The following is a 27163-nucleotide window of genomic DNA, read 5'->3' on the forward strand; positions in this document are numbered from 1 at the left end:
TTTCTTAAGATTTATTTATCGGGCTGGAGGGATGGCTCAGCGATTGGGAGCACCCGACTGCTCTTCCGGAGGTCGTGAGTTCAATTCCCGGCAACCACATGGTGGCTCACAACCATCTGTGAAGAGATCCGATGCCCTCTTCTGGTGTGTCTGAAGACAGCTACAGTGTACTTGTATATAGTGGATGAATAAATCTTTGAAAAAAAAAAGTACACTGTAAGCTATAAGTACACTGTAGCTGTCTTCAGACACACCAGAAGAGGGCATCGGATCTCTTCACAGATGGTTGTGAGCCACCATGTGGTTGCCGGGAATTGAACTCACGACCTCCGGAAGAGCAGTCGGGTGCTCTTAACACTGAGCATCTCTCCAGCCCCTGTTTTCATTTATAGCTTGAACTTTCCTCGAAGCTGAGAGGGGGCAGAGCAGAAACAGTCCTTGCTAAGACAGTACACTCTTGTGTTGCGGTAAATACTAAAAACAACCAGCAACCATCATAGAACCATATGGCGTTTGCGGGAGTATTTTCATCTCAGCAAAGCATCTCACCCATTAAGCTCTATCCCATGCTGCCACTGGCTACTGCTGAGCCTGGCAGCAACCTCTCCATTCACCTAGTTCCCAAGGCAGGTTGCTGTTGTGCCAGTTTCATACAGAGACCGCCTGTCTTGAGGCTCTGTTGCTGTGGACTCTGCCCACGTTCCCAGCATTCCCCCCTGTGGCTATAGTCACTACTCCCAGTAACACGTTAAAGTCAAAACTCAATAAGCTTGTAATTTATCAGATTTATATCAGTTTTAAATTCAAAACCCACAAAACTTCTTCTGCACAATAAACTCACAACCAATTGATAATGATATAAACTACCCACCTAGATAAGATAAATTGACCTATAAAAATCCATCCCTTAAGAAAAATAACTACCATTTAAGGCCACAAGGATCTGAGTCATCCTTCTCTGCCTCCATCTTGGTTCTTCTCCACTTTCTCCTCACTTTCCCTTTACCAAAACTCTGTCCTGCCCCCCTTTCTCACTATCCAATCACAGGTCCTGCCCCATCCTGTGCCAGCTCTCACCTGTATAAAGACGACAATCCACACTCTTGAAGGCTGGAGAATGTGGCACGGATGGGGCAGTCTAGGGGGTCATCTGTCCTATGTGAAACACATCTGTCCTCCAAGCAGAGTGATTCTGGTGACTGTTGCTAGTTTTCAAGGATGCCCTCCCTGTCTTTGCCCTGTTTTGCACTCTAAGTGTGTCCTTTGATGTCCCCACTTCTTTTTTCTGTTTAGATTCCATAATCCACTCAGATCTATATTCTAGATTACTAACTGCATGCCCAATTGGACTCTGGCTGTGCACAGTTCACTAATACTAAACTTGTCAGCCATATTGCTTCATTAGCTGTCAGGATGATGATTTTGAAGCTTTTAAAAAATAATTTAACTTTTGCTGGGCATGGTATGCAAAGCAGAGGCAAGTGGGTCTCTGAGTTTGAAGCCAGCCTGGTCTACAGAGTGAGTTCTAGGACAGTCAGGGTCACACAGAGAAACCCTGTCTCAAGAAAAACAAAACAAAACAAAATTAACTTTGTTATAAAACAAAACAATAACTTAGAAATAAAAAAAAAACAAACCAGAAAACCATATCACACCCTGAAATTAACCAGACTCAGAGTCCATAGATCTCATTGAACTTCTGTACAGTTAGAATAGGCATTCCCTAACAAATATATTTTCAATATTTCAGCTTAGCAATTTGAAGCTGTGGAGTGAGAGTGGAGGCTGAATTCAAATGTAGAAGCCCGTGCTTCCCTCCTAGACGCTCTACTTAACAAGTATGGAGTGACGACCAGGGATGTGTAGGTGACCGTCCCTCAGATGATTCTGATACCAGGCATCATCTGAGGGACATGTGTCTGAGATCCATGGACTTTGGGGTCTTTGTCACCTCCTCACTATTCAAGGACCAGGAAGCCTTTTTGCTTTTAGGGCTGGAGAGATGGCTCAGTGGTTAAAAGCATGTACTACCTTCCAGAAAACTCAGGTTCAGTTCCTAGCACTCACATCAGGTAATTCACAACCACCTGTAACTCCAGCTCCAAGGGTGCCTGATGCTCTGGCTTCCATAGGCATCAACACTCATGTGCACGCATGCACCACAGCCAAGAATAAGTAAAGTAAAAGATCCCAGGAACTTGGTGTGTGCCACGTGAGAAGTCAGAGAAGGTTTAAGCAGAGATGAAGGAGGTAAGTGAGCAGGTACGGAACTGAGAGTGAGCCTGGGATGGGATCAGGACACACGTACAGACAGTGGAGGACGGAGCAGCACCCCGATGCTTGCTTACACGGAGGGCCTTGATGTTAAGTCCCACTGCAGACAGTGCTTTGGAGATTTACCAGAAGCTTTGCGTAAGAAAGCAGGTTTAAATACAGACCCTGGTGGCTGCCCAGCGTATTAGAGACTTACCTCTAGGATTTTTATATTTGCTGTGCTCTAGCGAAGGCCTTCCTCCTGCAGTCTGGCTGCCCTCAGTCTCCAGAGCCCTCTTTCACATTGCTTCAGTTTCTTATAAGCAACTGGATGCCACTTACCTCCTTTAAGGGGTTCTCCTTGCAGCCTGCGCAGCCAAGTTCAGGGCTTCAGTTTAGAATCAATAGCTCTCCTTAATTACATTTGAATTATGGCCGCCTGTTAGGCTTCCAGTATCTGCCCACGCAGCTCAGTACTTTGCTTCTTTTCTCTCTTCACTATATAGCTCAGGCTGGTTTCATGATCCTTCTTAGCACCCTCATGTTAAGATTACAGGTTTATGCCACAATACCCAGCTTAGTTCCTCTTGTAGAGGCCTTCGCCCTGTGTTATGATTTCACCTAGGAAAGAGAAAGATAGTGCTGTCCATTTAGAGACAGCAAACTTGAGTGCTGGATGGGAAGGAGTGTGCTTGTCTCTGACCTTAGTACTTAGCACTAGGACTGGGGAGAAGGCTTGCTCTTGCAAAGGACCTGGATTCAACTTCCATCACCTACATGATGGCCTGAAACTGTAACTCCAGACCTGGGGGATCCAATGCCTTCACATGATGTACAGACATAATGCAATCAAAGCATGTGTACACATAAAATAAAAAATAAATAACACTTAGACAGCATGTCTCAGGTCACTCAGGGATCATCAAATACGATGAGGTAGAAAGATTCTAAGAGCCAGAGGTTGGGAAAGATGAGAACAAAAAGTATGCTTTTGTGGTTTTGAGACAGAGACCTCTCTCTGTCTCTCTTCTCTCTGTGTCTCTGCCTCTGTCTGTCTGTCTGTCTGTCTCTGTTTTTCTCATGCCCTGGTTGTCCTGGAACTCTATGTAGATCAGGCTGCTCTCAAACTCACAGTGATCATCCACCTGCCTCTGCCTTTCAAGTGCTAGGATTAAGAGTGTATGTACATCACTACACCTGGCATTAGCAGAAGGAGGCAGCTCATAATTTACCCTAGAGTCATGAAATGATGTCTGCTCAGTGTGTGCAAGTTCAACACAGACAGCGCAGGGGAGACACTGCTAGAGAGTATCAGTGCCTGCTTTTCTCTGACTCATCTGGTGACTTGTGCCCTTCTCAGCAGATGTTTTTTTCCAACTGAATATGTTGGAGGCCTGGTGTGTGCGTGCATTGTCTGTTCCTATTGAAAGAACACAGAGGGAGCAGAAGACAGACAGACTGAGGCCCTGGACTGGTACTAAGTAGAGACTTCTGTATCACAGCTTAGGAGAATCTGGGTTCTCTAGATTAATATAAATAGTTATATAGTGGTCAGCAGAGAAGCTGCAACATGATAAACCTTGAGCTCTTAAATTCAGTAAATAGCTATAGAATAGAATAAAAGTGTTTTGTTTGCTTGTTTTGTTTTGGGCAGTCTCAGATAGCTCAGTCTGGCCTTGAGCTCTTTTATGTAGCTGAAGATGACCCTGAACTTCTGATCTTGTCTCCTTCTCTAAAGAGCTGGAATTACAGGTAGATGCTACTTTTATGTGATGCTGGGAATTGAATTTGAGGTTTCATGTATGCTAGGCAAGTACTCTACCAACTGATCTATACCCTTAATCTCATTTTTTTATTTAAAAATTATTGTGTGTATGTGAGTATATATGCGTGTACGTCCACCAGCCACAGCATGGGAGTGGAGGTCAGAGGACATTTGGTTTATGCAGACTCACCATGCGGGTTCTGGTGATTGAACTCAGGTTGACAGGCTTTGTGATCAGAGCCTCCGTGACCACCAGTACATTTTTTCTTTCTTAAAACAGTGTCTGTCTCTGAGACTTAGACTGCCCTGGAGCTCACCTAAGCTAGTCTCAAATTTATGTTAATCCTCCTGCCTCAGCCTCTCAAGTGCTGCAATTGGAAGCTCACACTTGGTTCCAAGCAGCTTTCTGGACAGCCCTAGTGAGGGCATCCTGCATTTCTGGAGTAGCTGTGGCAAGGCAGTGGGTATGGGTGGGATGGGGGTGGGGCTGAGCAAGAGTCAACTTTTCTAAAGTAGCTAATGGCTTACATGGAGGAGGGGAGAAAGCAATTATGCTAGGTCTGATACTTTGTGCTCACTACCCATAGACTCAGATACTTGTTGTATGCTAGGGGAGGAGCTCTGGTCTCCTGTGGCCATTTGTTTCCTTGTAATATCTCAGTCTTGCTTTCTGCAGGCATCTGGAGCTCAGGGAGGGAATAAATAAAGCTAAATAGCCTGGCTTCAAACCCTAGGGATATCAGGGGGTTAGGCCTTCTGGGACCTCTCTTCCTCATCTGTCTTGGTCAGGGTTTCTGTTCCTCACAAACATCATGACCAAAAGCAAGTTGGGGAGGAAAGGTTTATTCAGCTCACACTTCCACATTGCTGTTCCTCACCAAAGGAAGTCAGGACTGGAACTCAAGCAGGGCAGGAAGCAGGAGCTGATGCAGAGGCCATGGAGAGATGTTACTGGCTTGCTTCCCCTGGCTTGCTCAGCTTGCTCTCTTATAGAACTCAAGACTACCAGCCCCGGGATGACACCCCCCACAATGGGCTGGGCCTTCTTCCATTGAACACTAATTGAGAAAATACCTTACAGCTGGGTCTCATGGAGGCATTGCCCTCAACTGAGGCTCCTTCCTCTGTGATAACTCCAGCTTTTATCAAGTTGACACACAAAACCAGCCAGTACACCACCCCATCCAGATTGCTTGAAGGTTGCCTTCGACTTTTTCAGACCCCCTAGCCTGGCTTCTAGGAAGAGGAGGGAGCATAGGGACTGTGGAATAACTTGAGTTAACTGTTGCTGTTCTTAAGTCCTCTCTACAACACACTGGAGGTGGAGGAAGTGAGTGGGAGGCGGTCAGCATGGTACTCTACTTAGGCCTCTGTTACAGCTTCTGCCCTTCTAAAACTGTCCCTCTCCTCCAGCTATTAGTAGATTATGAGCACAGACCCTTTTGGGATTATGCTTGTCTTGAAGCCAGGTCTTGCTGTGTCACCCAGCTGTGAGATCCTCCTGCCTGGGTCACCCAACGGTTACGATCACAAGCAAACATCACCACACCTGGCTGATTTTATTTATTTATTTATTTATTTATTTATTTATTTATTTATTTATTTATTTATTTTTATTAAAATTGTTTTCATAGGCCGTGATGGCTCTCTCGTCTTTAATCTCTCAACACTTGGGAGGCAGAGGTAGGTAAATCTCTGAGTTTGAGGACACCCAGGGCTACAGAGAGAAACCGTGTCTTGAGAAACCAAAAAAGAAAAAAAGAAATTCATACAATATATTTTGATTGCAATTCCCCTTCCCCAACTCCTTCCAGATCCTCCCCACACATCCAACAACAACAATAAGCCCAAACATAGCAGTAGGAGACAAAAAGTCTAAAATGTTTTGAATTCATTTTGTGTTTGCCATCTACTGCTGGGCACGAGGCCTCCCCTGAAGTGTAGTTAATATAACCAGTGAGACTGTTGGGGAAACTAACGTTTCTGGTGGATGTCAGTTACAGCTGGCTTCTTGGTTAGGTGTGGGAGCCTGTGTCCCACTCCCCTCCCAGCACTGGGACTCCATCTGGTTTGATTGCTGATTTTATATAACTTGACTATTAAAGATCCCTTTGGGGCCTGGAGAGATGGCTCAGCCCTGAGCACTGGTCACTCTTCCTGAAGATCTAAGTTTATTTCCTAGCACCTATAAGGTACCTCAGAACTGGCTACTACTCCAGCTCTGGGAGCTCTGATGTCTTCTGGCTTTCTGGTGCATTGTACATATGTGGTTCATAGGCATGCAGGCAGGCAAAATATCTACACACATATAAATAAAACAAAAAACCCTTTAAACAACAACAACAACACCTTTTCATGCCTGTGATCATGGCACATACCTTTAATACCAAAATTCAGGCAGAGGCAAGAGGACAGTTAGGGTTACATAGACCCTATATAATAAATAATATATAATAAATATAAATAAATGTAAAATAAACAAAAGACACTTTAAAAAAGATTTATTTTATATATGAGTACAGTGTTGCTGTCTTCAGATACACCAGAAAAGGGCATCAGATCCCATTACAGATGGTTGTGAGCCACCATGTGGTTGCTGGGAATTGAACTCAGGACCTCTGGAAGAGCAGTCAGTGCTCTTAACCGCTGAGCCATCTCTACAGCCCAAAAGACACTTTTCGTGTCATCAAGAACAGAGTAGATTATAGGGAGGGGATGAAGTTTTTAGTGTATTGGCATAGGCAAAGACCAAAGCCTTGGACCCGTGGGAAAGTGGTAAAGCCTTTCCTCATATGGCGGAGCTCAAGACTTCTTCCTGTGTTCCAAGTCTAGAGGGTTCACTAACAATTGACACTGTGGGCAAAACCTAGCAATTCTACCTTCCTCTTCCTTGTTGTTTACATCCTGAGACTGCTGCCCTACAGATTAGATTCTTCTTACAGAGATTAGCGTCTTCCCTCCTCTGCTGTACCAAATAAAGGCTCTGAGATACCAGGGTGCAGTTCCACCAGGGTGCACAGCTCTCCTGACCCCAATTGAGTGTGTGTGTCTTTCCTTTGTTCCCTCAGTCTCCTGGTCAGTGTTCCAGGACTAAGCATTGTGGGATGCAGCAATTGAGGGGTGAAATATTTCATTTAGTGGTTGAATCATGGTGCATTTATTTCATAGTATTTAATCGATGCATCTCATGTTTAATATTTTAAAGCTCCTATATCTCTTCCTTTTCCTTTTATCAGTAACACTTTATACTGTTAGATTCATTCCATGCTTTTCTCATTTATTTATTACCTCCCTTCTTCCAATAGAATCTAAGCTTTAGGGAGACGGCTTTTCTTCTCCTTTTAGTGCATCTCAGACCCTGTCTAGAACAGTTGATGCTTAAGCACCGAGTGGTTGAATGTAGACTTCTGTTTGCTGTATTTGGGGTGGTTATGCACACAGTGTTATCTTTGCACCCCTTCCACTGTTCCCTTGGTTGAAGTCTGAGAAGTGGAGCAGCAGAGCTGGAGGATACACATGTGCACCACATCAGTTCACGGACCAGCTTCCCTCAGGGTTGCTCACGGCCGTAACCCCACCACTCAGGGCATGGAACAGGAGGATTAAGAATTCTAGGTTGGCCTCTGCACATCGTAGGTTCAGGATCTGTCTAGGCTACATGAGGTAGTGTCTCAAAAAGCAAAACAGAATAAAAAATCCAAAACAAATAGGAGGAGGTGAAGTTCAAGCTGGGTAAGCCTGTACTGCACAACATGACTTTATATAGATAAAGTCATGTGTGTATATGTGATATGTAAAGCTCTAATGAGTGTGTGTAAGAAAATGGAGGGTAGTGGTGGGGAGTGTGCTCAGTATACAGTATAGGTTTGTGAAAATGTCCTATGTCATACAGTACCATGTATGATGAAGCACTCAGGGTGGTTGATTTTGAAACCATGATTCTCTGTATAGCCTTGCTGACCTGGAACTCATTGGGTAGACCAGGCTGGCTTCCAACTCATAGAGATCCTCCTGTTTCTGCCTCCTGAATGCTGGAATTAAAGGTGTGTACCAGCATGCCTGGTGGTTTCCCTGTGGTTCGAAGAACACTGAGTCTTGTGTTTCAGTGTGCTTCTTCACTGACGGGTGGAGACGTGGTCTGGTAAAACTGTCGTGCCTCAGAGTGTGGCTGTGGAGTTAGACTGCTTAGCCTTGGGTGAGTCATTTATCTTCCTGTGTCCCTCCGTTCTTCACAGGAAGGAAGGGAAATAGGGGGTTTTATGAAGGACCCTCAGTTAAGCTAAGGACAGTGCTTGGTCTAGTAGCCGGGTCAGTTACTGCAGCAGAGCTGGTCTGCTTTTGTAGTGCTGGTTCTGCCCATGGCTTCACATGTGCTGGGCAAGTGCTAAGAAACACGGTTGCTTTTCACCTCTGACTGTAAGGGTGAACCAGGGGTCTCATGCTGTCTGAGCTTGTCTCAGACTCAGAGCTCTGTAGCTGAGGCTAGGCTTTCTGACCTTTTCGTCTCCATCTCCCAAGTGCTGGGACTATTGGCCTGCCCCGCCATTTCTGGCTTAAGGTTAATCATCTTACCTGTGCACACTGGGCAAGTATGTAGCCACATCCCCAACTTTCTGATTGATTCTCCCAACACTCATAAACTATAAATTATCCCATGTTTCTTTCAGCTTTGTTTATGCAGTTTTCTGCCTGTAGATTTTATAGTTTTTGGCATTCAGATATTTTCCCTTCAAATTTTTTTCTGGTTTGAGACCAATATTTAGAAATAAGTGTACTTTTCTATCTTGAAATTACAAAAAATGGCTTTTTGTTCTTTTGAGTACTGTGTGTATTTAACTTATTAATTTGAACATTGAAATTTCAACAATTATTCAATCTGGAATTTATTGTTAGGTTGAGATGGTTCAGACATCAGGACACTCTCTGATGTGCTGAGAGAAGAGACATCAGGGGCAATCTGCATATGCCGCTGCCCCATCCCTGGACAGACGAGGGAAGAATGCAGAGAGTGGAGTCAGCCAGGACTTCACAGGGAGACTCTCTCACCATAATCAAACATTTGCTTCAGTGAAGGTTTAGACAGCTGCCCAAATGAAAGTGGAGGCAGAGAGTCTTGATTTTTGTTGTTGTTGTTTTGTTTTGTTTTTAATTTAAGGGCCGGAGAAATGTTGAGAGTGCCTGCTTCTCTTCGAGAGGATCAGAGTTCAATATGGCGGCTCCAGGGAATTCAACACTTTCTTCTTGACCTCCTCAAGCACCCACACACACATGACTTATAAACACACAGGAAAAAAGTAAAAAAAACCAAAACTTAAAAGCAGTTGTATATTTTTAAATTGTGTGTGTGTGTGTGTGTGTGTGTGTGTGTGTGTGTGTGTTAGTTTTCATCCTTTTCTCAATTGTGCCACTAGCATGAGTGTCATGAAGCTTGGTGGCAGGCACCTTTACCTGCTAAGCTACCTCTCTGCCTCCACTTTCATTTGGGCAGCTGTCTAAACCTTCACTGAAGCAAATGTTTGATTATGGTGAGAGTCTCCCTGAAGTCCTGGCTGACTCCACTCTCTGCATTCCTCCCTCGTCTGTCCAGGGATGGGGTAGCGGCATATGCAGATTGCCCCTGATGTTCCTTCCCCTTCTCTCAGCACATCAGAGAGTGTCCTGATGTCTGAATGTGGTCAAGACTGTTAGAGTTGTGACCTGTAGTAAATGGACTGAGGTGAGGAGACTGCAGCCTTTGCCGGCTCTGCAGACCCTGATGCAGGACTGCTGTCCTGGGCTCACCACTCATGCAGACAGAGTGTTCTGCTTTGTTCATAAACAAATAACAGGTTTGGGACTAGCTTAGCAGAAAGCACTGGTCTAGCATTTCAATGCCCTGGGCTTGATCCTAACACCACAGAAACAACCAGATCACTGTAGCAGCCACTTCCTCCAGCCCATGGATACTGTGGAATGTTGGCGAAGAGGTATTGAACACTGGATTCCAATTCTGTCCTTGACAGCTGGAATTTTAATTCCAGTAAGTTTCTTGCCTGGATTTAAAGTGAAAGAAAGCCAGGTATATGTGTATAATCTTAGTACTACTGCTGCTGGCCACAAACAATGCTGACCTTCATGTGGGACACTTTGTGTAGGTAAGGTTCTGAGCGACAGATGAAGTGAGCCCCCCTTGATGAAGTGTTCTGTCTGGTGTGAGTAGCAAACTACATACATACATATACCACTAGTCTTCATGTCTGTCTGTGTGTGTGCTCACACAAGTGCTCTGCCCACAGAGCAGAGAAGGTGGTATTGGACCTGCTGGGATTGGAGGTATAGGTGGCCGTAGGGTGGAAATTGAACTCTGGTTCTTGGCAAGAGCAATAAGCACCTCTTAACCACCGAGCCTTTTCTCCAACTGGGAAATACAGGTTTTGCAAATGTAACTTCAAATGACACTGTGGCAGATCCTAATCCAGTGATGGTACTCCATAAGACAAGGTTGCCATGGAGATGGAGGCAGGGACCAGAGTTCTGCATGCTTCTGTGAGCTGCTCCAAGGACAGCCAGCCATCACCAGGACCAAATTCTCCCCCTGCTTTTGGGAGTGTGGCCTTGCTGACACACCTGATTGTTGTCTGTGGTCTCCAGGCTGTGGGATCAGCTTCTGCTGTCTGAAGCCTGACAGTCATTAGAATATCTCTAGAAACTAAAACACACAAACCACCTCTGTCCTCTAAAAAAGAAAATGGAGGCCCAAAGACGTCAAACATTGGAGAGCTCTGTAGCCAGTACCCTGTGTTGGCTCCTGCTCTCACTTTTGCTGGCTGTACCCCTAATCATGTATGCTGAGCTATTAAAATGATTCTAATGTTAGGACACTTCACCCTGTGAAGTAGACACGCTTGTTAACACCAGGTGTCTTCTCAGCTCTTATTTTTTGTGCGTATGAGTGCTTTGCCTGCTTATGCACCACCTACATTCTTGGTTCCTATGAAGGTCAAAAGATGGCACTGGTTCCCTGGAGCTGGAGTTCAGGATGGGTGTGAGCTGTCATGTGGGTGCTGGTGCATACCAATACTCTGAAGAGATGTTTATTGGGGATCCAGAGCAATGGCTCAGCAGTTAGGAGCATTGGCTGCTCTTCCAGAAGACTCAGGTTTAGTTTCTAGTGCCCACATCTGCTACTTCAGTCCTGGAGATAGACATCCTCTTCTGACTCTCACAGGTTCTGCGTGCATCTGGTGCACAGACATACATGTAAGCAAAACACCATACATCTAAAGTTTAAAAGTGGAAAAAAACCCCAAAACCTATTTTGGTGTGTGCTTTGCCAGTTTCTGAAGAACCTGCTGCCAGGTGACCTTGCCTAGACCTAGTCTGCTGGTGCCTGGACTTTCTCCATTTCTTTCTACCACTTGCTGAGCTTGACTGGCCTTTTCCACTCCAAGATACATCCATCTCCTTAAACTTCAGGCCAAGACAGTGTCCGGGCCCTCTCAGATCATGACCACAGAATAATATAGAACATGGGCACGGCCGCTGCGACCCACTTGTTGAGGCCCACAGGAGCTGTGGCTTGTAGTCCTGTTATGCCCAGGCCTGTTTTGGTCACAATGATTTGGTTCTGCAATCCTGTATGTGGAAAGGCTAGACACTTAACTCGTGACGCTCCTTCCTGAGTCAGAGTGGTCAGTATACAGGACCATTCTGTTTCCTACAGACAAGGCACTGAGGTGCATAGTTTACATATCATAGCAGATTTGGCCAGGTTCTCCCATCATTCCTCAATCCTTACCAGGCATACCCTGCCCCCAACCCTGAACTTTACAGCCCAGAGGCTGGGTTGTTCTCCCAGCAGAGGCTCTTCCCTATATAGTCCAGACATTTTGTTTCTCCCTGTCTTCTTTTTCTGTGTGAATATTCCCCTTTCTTCTCCCATCCCCATGGTGACTTCTCTAGCCTCAATATCATCTAATCTGGCTTGAATTGGCTCATTTCACTGGTGGAGGAATAACCTATCACTGGGCCTCATTGAGAAAATTTTATTTTTATTTTATTTTATTTATTTATTTATTTTGGTTCTTTTTTTTTCGGAGCTGGGGACCGAACCCAGGGCCTTGCGCTTCCTAGGTAAGCGCTCGCTGTACCACTGAGCTAAATCCCCAACCCCTGAGACAATTTTATAAAGAAAGGTTTGACATTGTGAGGGCCAGGCCTCTTCACAGAGTTAATATAGGAGTCAAAGTGGTGTCCACGTGGCATTGAACTCAGGTCCTCAGACTTGCTTTTGTGTGAACAGTGTGATCAGATCAGCTCTTGCAAGGGAGGGGAAGATCTGATAGGGGTTACAAAACAGACAAGGTCTGCAGGGCACACTGCTTGACCTGGTGAACAGAGTAGCCGAGGAGCCAGGGCCTCTTGTATCCTGTCATCTGCCACCCTCAAGCTGTCCCTCCACTAGCCCACTTCAAGGATCCCTGAACAGGAAGGTCAGATGGGAAGAACAAGCCCTCACCCTCATTGGTCAAGAGTGTCTGTCACATTGCCTTTCCTTCTCTATTGGGTTGTAATCCAAGCATCCTGCTGCTGTTGGGCAAGCTCAAAACAAAAGAGCTGTATGCCTTGCTCAAGGTCATGCAGCTAGCGAAGGCTAAACTGGGACTGGTTTCTTCTGGTTTGGCAACTCCAAAGCGGGAGCTGTTTCCCAGAGCAGTTGTCTCTGGTGAGATTCGGGACAGGAGGCTGGGAACAGCAGGAAGACATCGTGTTTCCCTGCCTCACAGTTTGGCCTATACCAACCTGTTTAGCCAGTGTGCCCTGTTTATAGAGACCACAGTGACAAATGACAAGATACCAGTGGGCTGCACAGGAGACCTGACAAACATTGCTGTTGTCTGTTTGTTTCCTCAGTGCAGCCCACATTGTTGAAACCTCACTGCTGACTGACTGGCTTACACCTGCGTAGCCCTGTGTTCATCTCAGATGAAGTCTGATGTGTGCTAGTGAGTAAGGTCTGAGGCAGCAGAAGAGAGGGTGTGGCGTGCCACACTACCTGGGTCAGAGCTGGCCACACCTGTCGTGAGTAAACAAGGCTGGCGCTCTTGCCTTTCTGAGGAAGACCAGATGGCTATAGATGCTGGCACAGGGCCAAAGGGGTCCTTGGCCTTTGGCCAGCAGAGAAAACAGCTTGAGAGAGCCAGTGATTTAAAAGAAAAAAAAAAAAAAAAGACGGGTATGACTTCAGAGGGACCAAGAATGTCCTGTTTCTGTAATCTTTCCCCGGCCTTTTGCTAGTGCTTGGAATTTTACAGCTGAAAGCTCTCATTTTAATTGTGTGTATGCATGTGTGTGTGCGTACCTGTGTATGTGTGTGTGGGATGGTATTAGGGTCCTCTTTTTACTTTTGTTTTGATATAGAGCCCCATAAAGTTGCCCAGGCTGGCCTTGAACTTGTGACCTTTCTTCCTCGGCCTTCTAAGTAGCTAGAATTATAGGTCTGTGTCTTCAGGCCTAGTTCTTACTTTAAATCTTTGCTACTTAATCAAAAGTGAGGGTGGAGGATGTAGCTTAGTGATAGAACCCAGGCTTAGCATGGCTTTTATGCCCAAAGCTCAGCACTGGAGAGAGGAAGGGAGGAAGAAAGGGAAGAAGGAGGGAGGAAGAGGGAAGGAGAGAGGACGAGAGAACGAGAGTACACTCCAGAAAGGGATTTGATCAGGAAACCTCTTGAATGTAGAAGTGGAAATGAACATGGTGTGAGGTTGACTTCCTAGAGCTAGCGTGTGGAAGCGACAGGGAAGGATGCTGTACCTTAGCTGTAGAGGCAGGAGAGAAACCAGTGAGTCTAAGGTCAAGGCAGCTGGGCCCTAAAGGGACGATTCTGTTTTCTTCAGTTTTGTCTACAGAAGGACAAGCCTTGAGGGCTGCTGAGGATAAAGGTTGTTGACACAAGAGTGAGTGCTGGGTAGGGAGGTTTCCACAGGGAGCTAGGATTCAGGCATCTGGAGGGTGGCTGATGTCCAGACTACAACCCAGGAGTGTGCAAAACCTTTGGGTCTGTGGTTTGTTGTGATGTCCTCAGACTGTCCCAGATCTCAGGAAGGGGAGGCTCGGCTTCTCAGAAATGATGCACAATGATGGCGTAAAAAGGCCTCCGGCGACAGCAAGGGCGGGGCACTTCCTCGGTGCTGCTGGTCACAGACTTTCCCAGTGAGCTGTGCTGTGAGGGGGTTTTTCAGGAAACTGAATAGGCATGCGAGAAGCAACTGAAGCCCCTGACACACAGCCCCTTGGGCTGTACCTGGAGCTTCTAGAAGAGCTCAGAGGGCCAGACCAGACTTCAGCCTGCCCTCCACCAGAGAGAGTTTTTCTGGTGTTCAAACTGCCAAAAGGGTTTGGATTCTCCCATTTTCTTTCCCTAGAATCTTGGGCAGGACCAGCTCAGGTCTCAGCTCCCTGAAGATAGTATTTTCCTTTGGATTCAGACTTTACCTTCATTCAGGCCTTGTAACATTCTAACCCCCGCTCCTCCAGCCCCTCAAGTTTACAACATGTAGATCACTAGTAACAGAGTAATAGGACTCTGGAAGTTTCTAGAATACCATCCTTTCAACACCCTTAACCCCATATGCAGACTAATGGCAGCTGTGTCTGCTGTTGATTGAAGGGCTAGCATCCCTGGAGGGAGGGACCCCAGGCATTCGTTCTGTGCCCTAAATGACAATGTTGCCACTTCTCTTTGCCTCCCTCCATCTTACCTTTAGTGTGCTTTTACAGTACCAGGTTCTGTCCACCATCTGCCTCTCACTCTCAGACTCTGGTCCAATAACCCAGTTGTGAGTCCCCTCTTCAGGAGCTGTGGCCAGACTTCAGCGGGGAGAAAGTCCTGCCCACTCTACTGGCCATTTTGAACTGCATGTTGCTTTGGGGACTAACTGGATGTCATGCTGATCGGTCTGCTCTTTTGGAGGAAGGCTTATATCTTCCCTGGATTCTTGTCTTGGATTTTATGCTAGTTCTCCATGTCCTTATCTCAGGAGAAGTTATCAAGAGACATAAACCCTCAGAAAGGAAACCGAGAAGGCATTTCCCAAGCCATCTACTCTTTTGAAGGAAGTTGTTTTTTCACAGTTAGTTACTTTATTTTTCTGGAGCTGAGTGTTTGCTTACCTGTGTGCCTGGTCCTCATGAAGGCTGCATCCCCAGACCTGGAGTTACATATGGATGATGTAGGCCACCCGCCGTGTGGGTGCTGGGAACCAAAGTCTAATCTTCTGCAAGAGCAGCAAGTGCCCTTACCACTGAGCTAGCCCCAGAGTAGTTACTGAGTCTACCAGAACACAGTATTGATGGAATGCAGTGCTGGAAAGGTTTACCACAAAAAGACAGGCAGATGGACTCATGGCAAGAAACCATAACACCAGTTCAGATAAAAACCATGAGGAGCAGGGTTTGGTCACTGCGTCCGTCCGGATTCCCTGCCAGGAACACTCACTAGCAACTCCCAGCGGGAGGCAAGCCCCTGAAATTGGCTCTCTGCCCTTTTGAGTAAGAATGGGATGTCACCTTCTTGACTGTAGGAGTCACCAGCTGTAAGGACCGAGGCTTCTCTTGTACCCTTTCCCCCCTGACCTCTCAGGATTTACGGGCTACACTTTAGCAGTCCTGCCCTCTTGTTGGGAGACCATTTGTCTCAACATCAGCTCAGGGCATCACCGCACAGGGTCATTGGTGTCAGGTGGCTCATTTTTTTATGGAGCATATATAGCATTATAAAATTCCCACTTTCCCTATTAAATCGCCCTCCTTTTACAGTCTCCCTATGGGCAGGGCCATGTAAATCTGCAGGATAAGTGGGCAAATGCCAAGGATGTTGGCATAGCTGGTACCCAGTGGAAGCCATTCACCTTTGAGTGAGATCATTCTTCAGAGTCCATCCCTTCTCTGGACTGCCTCTGCTCTGTGTCTATGTCTGGACTAGAATTTGCTTTGTAAAGCAGGCTGGTCTCAGTCTTGGGAGCTTGTAGTCTTGGGCTTTTGCCTCCCGTGCTGGAATTACAGGTGTGTACAACCACATCTAACTTGTCAAGTGCTTTTGAACCTGAGTCTCCCGCCAGTATGTGTTCATTACCCACAATGGCCACACACTATTGGCCTGTTACCCTCCATAGTGCTAAAATGTCTTAAACTCAGTATGTCTCATCCACATTTCATATTTCTTCTCAACCCATCCTCCCCTTCCTCCTCCTCCTCCCCTTCCTCCTTCTCCTCCTCTTCCTCCTCAGGCTGCCTTCTCTAGACTTACGAACATCATCCAGGTTCATTTATGAACTATGTTCCCATTGCTCTTGTCCACCATTCCCACCAGAAATGGAAAGAACTTTAAAAATTCTCTTTGTGTGTGTATGCGTGTGTGTATGTGTGTTCCTGTGTGTATTCATGCACACATGTTCACCTAGGCAGCGGTGTGCTTGTGGCAGTCAGAGGAAAGCTTTATCATGTTGGTTCTCCCAGTCTACCACGTGGATCCCAAATGCTGAACTCAGGTGGTCCTCAACAACAAGTGCCTTTCCCCATGGAGCCCTCCCAGAAATAATAGCTCTAAGATATGGTTCTTTCTTCCTCTTCCTCCTCCTCCTCTAGAGGTCGGCAAGGAATCTGTAGGTAATCCCTATGGAAGAATTCATATTAAACTAGAAATCAAGCACCAGGAACTGGAAAGTAGGTTCTTGTTGGAGAACAGAGGCCAGGATCAAGTGAAAAGTCCAGCACAGTCAGGACACAAATACATGAAACAGGGCTGGTAACTGGCTAAGTGGGACAAGGAGACCATGAGTGGGCGCATGGCACACACCTGTCATCTCAGCACTGAGAGGTGAGGACAGGAGGACCGTGACGGCAAGGCCAGCTTGAGTTACATACTGAGGTTCTGTTTTTAGAACCTGACTACTGGATAAAAGGAACGAGATGACTGAGAGACTTTAACACCACAGTGATAAAGCTGGTTGCGGTGAGTCACATGGTAATCCTAACAGTACTGAGGAGGCTGAGGCAGGAGGATTGTTGTGAGTTCAAGACCAGCTTGAACTCCCTATGAATTTCAGGACAACCTGGGAGTGTTTTTTTGTTGGTTTTTTTTTTTTGTTTTGTTTTGTTGTTTTTTTTTTTTTAAAGAGCAAAGTAATGAATGTAGGAGAAGAGAATTCGGTGAGACAGGGGTCTCACTGTGGACCTCTTCCTGGCTTGGAACTCTCTATGTAGACAAGGCTAGCCTTGAACTCACAGAGATCCACTTGCCTCTGCCTCCAGAGCCAACCATACATGGTGATGATTAGGTTTTAAAGAACATCTCGGGGCTGGAGAGATGGTTCAGCGGTTAAGAGCACTGACTGCGGGGGCTGGGGATTTAGCTCAGTGGTAGAGCGCTTACCTAGGAAGCGCAAGGCCCTGGGTTCGGTCCCCAGCTCTGAGAAAAAAAAAAAAAAAAAAAAAAAAGAGCACTGACTGCTCTTCCAGAGGTCCTGAGTACAAATCCCAGCAACCACATGGTGGCTCACAACCATCTGTAATGGGATCTGATGCCCTCTTCTGGTGTGTCTGAAGACAGTGACAGTGTACTTATATAGAATAAATAAATCTTTAAAAGAGAGATTTCTTATTTAAAAAAAAAAAAAAGAACATCTCTAATGCATACAACACTCTTACAAATCAGTAGGGAAAGCCAGTACCCCTGACAAAGTTCAGCCCAAGCCATAGAAGTACAATGAAGTCAGTGAAGTACAAAGAAAAAGATGATTTTAGTTTGAATCTAGAAAACACAAGCAAAAATGAAATGTCGTATTTCAGTGTAGATCAACGACAGATATTCAAGGAGAGAGACTGGGAGTGGGGCTTGGGATGCCACTGAGGGGCAGGACACCCACAGTCGGGTATGCATTTAAAAATCAGGGCCAGCAGTGTACATCAGGATTTACTGTGCCAGCAGCTCGGGGAGTCAGCTCAGGATGCACATGGCTGGGAATGTGATTAGAACTGTCTCTCTGAAGGGCAGCATGATAGTACTGATCGAAGTCCAAAGCACAATGCCTTAGACCAGCTGGACTGTGTCTGGGGACTTGTGTTAGGGCAGACTTGCCAATCTATGTCTATTCTGTGTATGGGTAATTTATTACACAGAGTTCAAAGAGCAGCCATAATGGACCTGAATGGCCAGACTACGGCATGTATGTCCATGCACTGGTAAATGAAGCAGACCCATACTTACACGAAAGCATCACTACAGTGTCTACATAGAACATATAGAACAGGAATCTCACTGGAAATAAACATAGCCATAGTTGTGTATGCACTTAAAAATCAGAGCCAGTTAACAACAGCAACAGAAGAATGAGAACCGGCAACAGAACTCAGTAAAAAACACTGTGCGAACTGACCTAACTCTGTCTTTGGAGCCCACAGGGGAAGGGAAACTGACTCCGGAAGTTGTTCTGACTCTGTTACACGGTGCCTACACTTACGTATGCACACAAACATAACAATAATCAAAAATTGCACAACATAAAAATTTTGCACAATACACAAATTATTTGGGGGAAACACTAGTAACAGTGGGAATCTGCCTGGGTCTTGTGGTACACGCCTACAGTCTAGCACTTAGGGGGTAGAGGCAAGAAGAGCAGGAGTTTAAGGCCAGCCTGGGCTACATGAGACTGTCTCACAAAAGCAAACCAGCAACAACAACAATAAAAGGACCCTGACTCCGGAGTGATCTGACCGAATGATTTACTCAGCGGGTGAGGTAAGAAAGAGGCTCGCAGGCCCTTGAGCAGGACCCACGGAAGGCAGCATTCTGCGTAGGAATGGAGGCAGAAAATGAAGTGCATAGACCTGAGGTTCTGAGGCGTCGGTTAGACCGGGCTGTGGAATGATAGGCCAGGATCCGACCAAGGACTGCATGAGGGGTAACCATGGATCCCAGAACGCATAGACGGGTGGGAAGAGGAGAAAGAACACGGTAAGATGCCATAGAAATGACCTGGTCTGACTTCACCCTGTGAAATACAAGCTAACACACATGACAGCAAGAAAGATGAGCACTCTTCTAGAAAGGGAAGATTCTGCGATTGCAGATTTCCATTGGGAGAAGTTTCTCTAAAGCAGAGGCAGCTCTCCTAGGAATCCTACAGCCTGGTCTCCTTGCCTGCTGTAGGAGGTAAGTCATGTTGGGAGGAGGAGAGATGTGTCTCAGAACCCATGAGTGTGGAGCCTGAGGAGAAATGCAGCCCCAGCATGCGAAAGTCGCCTCACCATTGTGCAGCCCCACTGTGTGCACAACTTCAACTGGTAGAAACCCACATGCTTCCTGGTATCTCTTTCCTTTTCATATGAGCTAAAGCTAAGGAATAGAATTGGGGGGGGGGGTAGGGGTGTGTCTCATACCTGTAATTCCAACACCGGAGGCAGAGGCAGGAGGATTGCCATGAGTTCAAGGCTTCACCGTGAGAACCTGACTCAGAAAATAAACAATAAATGAAAACCAGACCAAAGTAGAATTAAGATGTACAGTGTTTAGCTTCAGTTTCTCCTTTCCGTTTCTGTTCCCTGTTTGTTGGGATGAAGTTTCCAAGGGAGAGACTGGAAGCAAAAGATGCAGCCCAGAGCTAAGAGCTGTCAAGGGCACCAGGGCAAGGACACGTCACTGACCCCGTTAGACATTCCCTGACTAGAAAATGGTGGATGCTCTGTTGAGGTCAGTTGGGGGAAAGTTCTCACCTGTCCTTAAGAACCCAGGAAGTGTTTGGACGTGAAGCCGTCCAGTGTGACCGCAGCAGGTAGTGGCGGCTTACTACTTTGTGTCAGTTTATTCTGGCTTCCTTCCTTTGGAAATAATAGAGTAAAAGTGTTGACTTAGACCAGTGAGGAAAGCGTCTGTCTGAGTTAGAGGGAAGAAAGCTTGTGTGAAGTCCTGAAGCTTGGGTATCTACTTTTAAAGATTTATTTATTTATTTTATGTATATAAGTACACTGTTGCTCTCTTTAAACCAGAAGGGAGCATCAGATCCCATTTCAGATGGTTGTGAGCCACCATGTGGTTGCTGGGAATTGAACTCAGGACCTCTGGAAGAGCAGTCAGTGCTCTTAACCACTGAGCCATCTCTCCAGCCCGGGTATCTACTTTTAGATACCCATGCTGCCTCTCCTTACGTATTCACGAGCAGGTACAGATCCCAGATAGACTTCTCCAAGTGGTAGATCAGGCCTCTTAGGTCACGTTGCTCTTCCAACAGGTACCATCTTTATGGCACCAATCACTTGACCAGTGCAGATAGCACAGGAGGTGCACGCTTCAGCCTTTCTGAGCTCACAGGCTCGGCTCTAAGTAGCTCCCAGCACTGCCCTGGTGTCTCAGCACCACTGCGTGAGTTCACCTTGTAGCCCGTTCTCCCCAGTGTTGGGGAGGGAGAAATGAAGACTGAATGAGCTTCAAGTGAAGCACTTGAGGCATCCTCCCCCAGGCATGTGAAGGTGTGGGACAACTTTCCTTGCTTCAAGATGCAGCTTGGGGGTAGAACAACTCCTGCTCAGATTCTACAGTGGACGGGAAAAAAACGGAAAGCCACTGGAAGTGTCTGTTCGGTGACTCCTCAGGCTTTTCCAAACTGTCTCACGGGTCTTAGAGGAAAGAGCAGTCCTCCTGGAAGACCAAGACACTCAGAGTCTGGAGTAGATGAGGAGGCCGGCGGGAGTCAGATGTCGTACCAGCAACCTAGATTTTAGAGCAGGTGGGTAGCTGTTCTCCGGCCCTGAGCAGGAGGCTCTCCACGTCTCTTCCTCCTGCCTGCTTGGCAGAACTCAGGTGCTTCTGCCTTGTCCCTGGGTTCTGGATGCGTGCCAGGGGTGACTTAGTGGAAATGACTACTCTACCAAGCAAAGCGAGCTTGGGAGGTGCTGGCTCTGGCTCCAGAGGGACTGGAGCCTGTCACCTGGCCCTGCCCTGTGGTTTCTGGCATGTGTCCCTGGCCATCCTTTTACCCTTGGCACATTTCCTCTAACCCTGTAATTCTGCCTGGGTAAGGATTACGTATTAGCTCCTTCCAAGGAACTTTGGGGATAGGAGACTCATTACCGTGGAAGGTATTCCTAGATAACCCTGTCTCACCATGGGGAAGGTGCAGTTCTCCTGCAGTCCTGTGGGGGGTTGGGACATGGAGGCATGGAGTGTGTTCACAATAGGTGAGGATTTGCACTGCCTTTGCTTCTAGAGCTCTCTTGCTTTTTTTTTTTTTTTTTTTTTTTTTTTTGAGGTAGGAGCTCACCATGTAGCCCAGGCTGGCCTAGAACTTGCTACGTTATCTTGGGCTGATATGAAACTCGTGATATTCCACCCTCGGCCTCTCAAGAGATGGGATTATAGGTATGCTGCATGTGTCAACCTGCCGGGTTACTAATGTAGTTGGAGGCTAGCCTGGTCTACCTGTGAGTTCCGGCCCACCTAGAGCTACATAGTGACAGCCATCTCCAAAACAAACAAAATGAGGAAGAAAGACAACCTCTAAGGCTGGATTTTTGCCTCTCTCTTTTGCAAGCTAAAACTTATTTTCCACCCTACCCTCCACTTTTTCACTGGTTTATTTGGGCATTACAAACTTTAGCACCTGAGAAGAATGTAGGGACCTCTCTCAAACCCTTTCTTCTCAGAACTAAAAGGTTCAGTGAGCTGGAAGGCTGCCTGACTGCAGGCTGGCCACTGGCCTTCTGTTTTGTTCACACACAGATGTGAAGGGGCACCTCTGTAATCCCAGCCCTTAGCATGATTGCAGGAGTGGAGAATGAAACTTTCTCCTCGGCTTCCTCCCTCTCTCCGGGGAGACCTCTGAGTTGGCCTTTTCCTTCTTTGTTTTTTGAGACAGGACATTACTATGTAGCCCTGGAACTGCTACATAGACAAGGCTGGCCTTGAACTCACAAAGATCCACCTGTCTCTGACTCCTGAGTGCTGGAATGAAAGGTGTGTCCCCATTTTAGGATTATAGCTCTAAGGGAAGGTGCGAAAGTGAGGGCGGAAAGAAAGCTCAGGATGGCTGTTCCCTGAGGAGGAAGAAGGTTTTCATTGTAGGTAAGAGAGGGAGAGGGTGGAGTGGGAGGAAGCTAGAGGCATCTGGAAGTGTCCAGAGAGGAAAAAGCAGCAGCAGACTGGATGTGGCTAAGGCTATCGGCAAAAGAAGTGAGAACAGCAAGAAAGAAAATCAAGAATAGCAGGAGGTGGGGGATAGGGGTGGGAGTGGGGGTGGGGTGGGGAGGGCCAGGAAGCTAGTGTGGACTGTGGAAGGCATAACAAGTACTTGTGAATAGGGCCTGGAGAAGTCTGAAGGCTGGCAAGGTAGGTAAGTAAGTGGCCCTTTCTGGCAGGCAGAAACTTATTTCACCAGTTCCTGAGAAACGCTGGCTGAAGGCTTGTAGCAACCCTTCTATAGCCCAATTCGAGCTGAGCCAAGACTGTCATTTCCAGACACAGGCACTGCTTTTTGGAGTTTGGGTATTGGAGTTTCTTTGGGCCTTTTGTGGGTGACTAATTCAGAGCTGGCCAGGGTTTTCACAGGGGGCCCAGAAGGCTGGAATATAGGACAGAGTCGGGGAGGAAAAGGGGAGTGGGGGATGGTGGGGGATGGTGTCAGGTAATGGCAAGAGACTTGTGGGAATTCTGTCAGAAGCTCCTGGTTTGTTGACCATTGGGTAATTTCACCTAAAAGAACCTGGAGACAGGCAGCACTATAACTATGAAAAGGGGGGCCCCAGAGAGCTGGGAAGAGGTAGAGATGGGGCCTAAGGGAGACCAAAGGAGAGCCTTGGCGTCGACTTCTGGATGCCATACCTTACAAGCCAGTTCTCCTTCACTGGGTTGGACTGCTTCCCAACCGATCTATGGCAGTGTCCCAGAGTTGCTGGTCTGCAGGACCACCCAGGCTGGGGAGATGAGCCCGTTACAGAGCAGTTGCCGGTCACTGTCCCCTGGATGGTGTCTGTCAGCCAAGTGGAAATCTGCTGGAGGAGTTAGACTAGGGACGGAAGGTATTGGCCTGACCACTGTTTGAAATCTGCATTGCAATTCTCATTGCAGGAAAGCAGTTAACAAGTGTCTGGACCAGTGGAGAAGACGCAGGCCTCTGAGCCACAGCGAGGACAAATCCTGGGACATTGTCAACAGGAAGAAGCATGAGCGTCCGTCTGCCATGAGACGGACGGGTCCTGGAGGAAAGAGACCCAAAAAGAAGAGGGGCCTGGGGCCCAGGAGCCCTGGGGTAGAGGCGGACAGCTTTCCTCGGTCCACAGGGCTGCAGAGGTGGGGGCTAAGCGCAGATGTTTGCAGCATCTCTGTCGGCAGTGTTAGCATTCCGTCTGAGCTCCACCCCCACAGTCACCTGGCTGGGGGAGTTAAATGCAGATGTCTGCAGCACATGGGGAGCACTTTTATTTAGAAAAAACCAAAAGGAATTTAAAAGCCTGTGACTACAATTTTTAGCCTGCAACTATGATAATTTTTTAAAAAAAAGGTTTAGTATCCAGTGATAATTATAACTGTTACCAAGGCTGGGCTAATTACTTATCAGAATTCTATCAATGTGTTCAAGTTTGAACTCTGAAGTCTTAGCACCATGCCTCGTCTATAAACCTCATTTTCATGTGCCTTGAATCACTTCCTCAGACCTTTACAACTTACATTCACACACCTTAAATGATTTCCTTGGACCTTTACAAGTTACATAAATTTTGAACTTTTTTTTTAATCTGGAAATCTCTGGTCATTTGCCATGAGACAGAAGGGCTAGACCACTGAGAGCAGTCACTGGAGATCAAGCTCCTTTAGATAAAGGAGTAGTAAGAACAGTAAAGCTGCAGTCAGAGCAGCAACGTGATAGCTTGATTTGGTTTTTACACTGAAACCTGTTTTGGGAGTTTCTCTTTTTCAGAAAGAGGCTTGACACTCTAGGAAAAGCCACACCTGGTTTTTACATATGAAACTAATTCAGGCTGGCAGATAACTGAGTTTCAGTTTTAAAACCCTTTTTATTAATTTTAATTAAAATACTTTATTCATTTGTTTTTGTTAGTATCAGAGGACAATTTACAGAAATGGGTCTCTCCTTCCATGGTGTGGTTCTGGGCTTGGTCACTGGGCTTGGTGGCAGGCACCTTTATATCAGGTGAGCCATTTCTCTAGCTCCTAAAGCCCTTTTTATTAAAGAGACTTAGAGAACTAAACTATTTTTTTAATATTTTATTTTATTTGCACTGGTATTTTGCACGCATGTATGTCTGTGTGGTGTCAGACTTCAGAGAGATAAAGAAACCACTTAAAGTGGGGCGGGCTCTGCTGCTGAAGGTGGGCGCTCCTGCCACTGGGGCTCCCTCCCTCCACGGTGCTGGTGAGAAGGCTCAAGACTGTTCTTTGGTGCTGGTTAAGGGTAGACCCTAGGATGGGCGTCCAGAGGGCCCGGCTCCATCCAGGCAGGAGGATGGATGAAGAGCAGCCCGCTGGGGATCCCATGAGGGGAGGAGAGCGCCCTGCTTACTGTGATATGAGGTGCTGGAGCAGAGGGTGAAGGGACCACCATGCCATGTGTAATAAAGCCCCCATTTCTGTATTGCCCCAGGGAATGCAGCAGACACTTGGTATTTATTTATTTTATTTTATTTTGTTTATTTTATTTTATTTTATTTTATTTTATTTTATTTTTTTGGTTCTTTTTTTCGGAGCTGGGGACCAAACCTAGGGCCTTGCGCTTCCTAGGCAAGCGCTCTACCACTGAGCTAAATCCCCAACCCCCGGTATTTATTGTTTTGAGACAGGGTTTCTCTGTGTAGCCTTGCCTGTCTTGGAACCCACTCTGTAGACCAGGCTGGCCTTGAACTCACAGAGAGCTGCCTAGTTTTGTCTCCCAAGTGTTGGGATTAAAAGTATGGGCCATTGCTACCTAGTTATCTAATATTTTTATTTATGTGTATGTCTGCCCCTGTAGAGGGTGTCAGGTCCCCTGGTGCTGGAATCAGAGGCTGTTACAAACGGCCTAACATGGGTCCTAAGGACCACATGTGGGTCCTTTGGAAAACAGCAAGTGCTCTGAACTACTGAGCCAGTTCTCCAGCCCCAAACACATGATATTGTATGTGTGTGTGTGTGTGTGTGTGTGTGAGTTTGTGTGTGAGTTTGTGTGCGAGTTTGTATGTGTGTGAGTTTGTGTGTGTGTGAGTGTGTGTGAGTGTGAGTGTGAGTGTGTGTGTGCGTGAGTGTGAGTGTGTGTGCGTGAGTGTGAGTGTGTGTGCATGAGTGTGAGTGTGAGTGTGAGTGTGAGTGTGTGTGTGTGTGTGTGTGTGTGTGTGTGTGTGTGTCTTATTTTCGATAAAGCATGCAGAGAACCGAATCCCAGTCTGGGGATGCTTAGTGTAGAGGGGAGAGATCGGTCTTATGAAGTGAGAGTGGACGGGACTGCAGGAGCCACTGGGACTTCTCATGGACTTGGGATAAGGGCTCATCAGCTTTAAGAGCATTCCTAAGCTCACATCGATGGCTGCTGTCCTAGTGGTTCAGATGTGTAACCAGGTCTCCCTGCTAACAATCCTTTCTGACCAAAGAAGGCCAAATCTAGCTCAGATACCACAAAGGAAGGTCTTGGTCACACTCTTCCCTCCCTGTGAGTTACACAGAAGCCCAGGGCACTGACCCAGAGCAGCAGTCTTCCCAACCACAACCCTCAGAGTGAAGGGCTGAGGAGACCAGTAGCTCTTGGGACTTGAAGACTGCTCTAGCAAAAGCTAAGCAGACACCACTGCTCCAGTGAGTGTTGTAAGGCAAGGGGCAAGCCTGTGCCAAACTTGACAAGTATCCTTAGGGAAAAAGACCTGGTAAACGGAGATTTTAAAAGATATATTAAATTTATGTATTTCTTTTGTGCTTGTGTATCTGTGTTGGGGTGTACCCATGCTACAGTATGCTTGTGGTAGCGGCCAGAGGACTACATTCGGGGGTCTCAGGTCACCAAGCTTGGTGGCAAGTGCCTACCTACTGAGCCACCTTGTTAAGCCTCTCATGTCACTTGGCTTGACTGTTACTCCAGGCTCTGAGAGCTATAAAACCAGCGGGCTTTGGCTTTTAGGCATACATCGTCCTGTCTTCGTTAAAGAACTCCATTTTTCCTCTGAGGACTACCTCCTTCCCAGTCTCAGGGAAGGTCCTGATAGGTAAACACAATTTTTCTTTTTTTGAGACAGGGTCTAGAACTGTCTGTGTAAGACCATGCTGGCCCCAAACTCAAATTCATAGAGATCTATCAGCCCCTGGGTACCAGGGTTAAAGGTGGGTGCCACCACATCCATTTTCCATTTCATTTGAAGAGCACATGGCCCGTCAGTTGGAGAGTGGTGGCCCCATGCCGTGGATCCCAGTTGGGCAGCCAGAGCCATCTGGGTCTTGGTTAGAACTGTTAAGAAGTGACCTCTGTTTCTTAAGGTGGAGTGTAAAGTCCATGGGATATGGCCATCGCTGTGCCAAGATGTCCGAGATGAAGCAGACACAGATGAAGGTTGAGCTGAGACAGGGATCTAGACGCCAATAACTGCGTGCTGAGAGCCTGGGTATGATGGTGTGTCAAGTTTCTTCTCCATGGGCCCGACTACCATCCCTTTTTTCCTTATGAATGTTTGATTTGGATTTTCATCAGCCAGAAATGTTCATGTATAAAATTGTACGCAGTCTTCGCTGGGCTGCGTCTTCTCAGCAGGTCCTTTTGTCTTAAAGTGCTGTCAAGTGAGACCCTGCACATGAAGAGTCTAGTGATCTGCATAGGAAGATCCCAGTAAATGTTAACTACAGGAATCAAGGAAGCAAGATGCAGGAGGACCCAGAATGCCTGAGCATGACCTCTGACCCTTCTGTATGCTCTCAGCAGTTCCTTGTCACCACGGTCCCTGTATGATGCCTAGCAGGCAGTGACTACTCTCCCAACAACCCCAGCCTGAGACAGTCCACAGATACTGACTGAATGAGTTATTATAGATTAGACTGGCCTCCTGGATTCACAAGGTTAGGACTGGGGCAAGATTGGCAAATTGAGGGAGAGAGTCCATCCCCTCTGTGCCTCCGGTAGTGCCTGCCCCACTGCCAAAGAG

At 46.8% G+C, this 27163-nt stretch overlaps 1 long non-coding RNA gene across 3 annotated transcripts; it reads left to right on the forward strand.

Annotated features, from left to right (window-relative positions):
- The first annotated feature begins 278 nt into the window (after positions 1–278).
- LOC102554372 (uncharacterized) lies at positions 279–27163 on the forward strand. 3 transcript variants are annotated; one of them, XR_010065855.1, is made up of 3 exons: positions 279–10152; positions 12911–20781; positions 23118–27163. It is a non-coding gene; the product is annotated as an uncharacterized LOC102554372 (long non-coding RNA). The 3 variants fall into 3 exon arrangements; XR_010065854.1 differs by having other exon boundaries at positions 279–20781; XR_353438.5 differs by having other exon boundaries at positions 279–13078.

The sequence above is a fragment of the Rattus norvegicus genome, chromosome 4 (genome assembly GCF_036323735.1).
Source record: "Rattus norvegicus strain BN/NHsdMcwi chromosome 4, GRCr8, whole genome shotgun sequence".
NCBI classification, from domain to species: domain Eukaryota; kingdom Metazoa; phylum Chordata; class Mammalia; order Rodentia; family Muridae; genus Rattus; species Rattus norvegicus.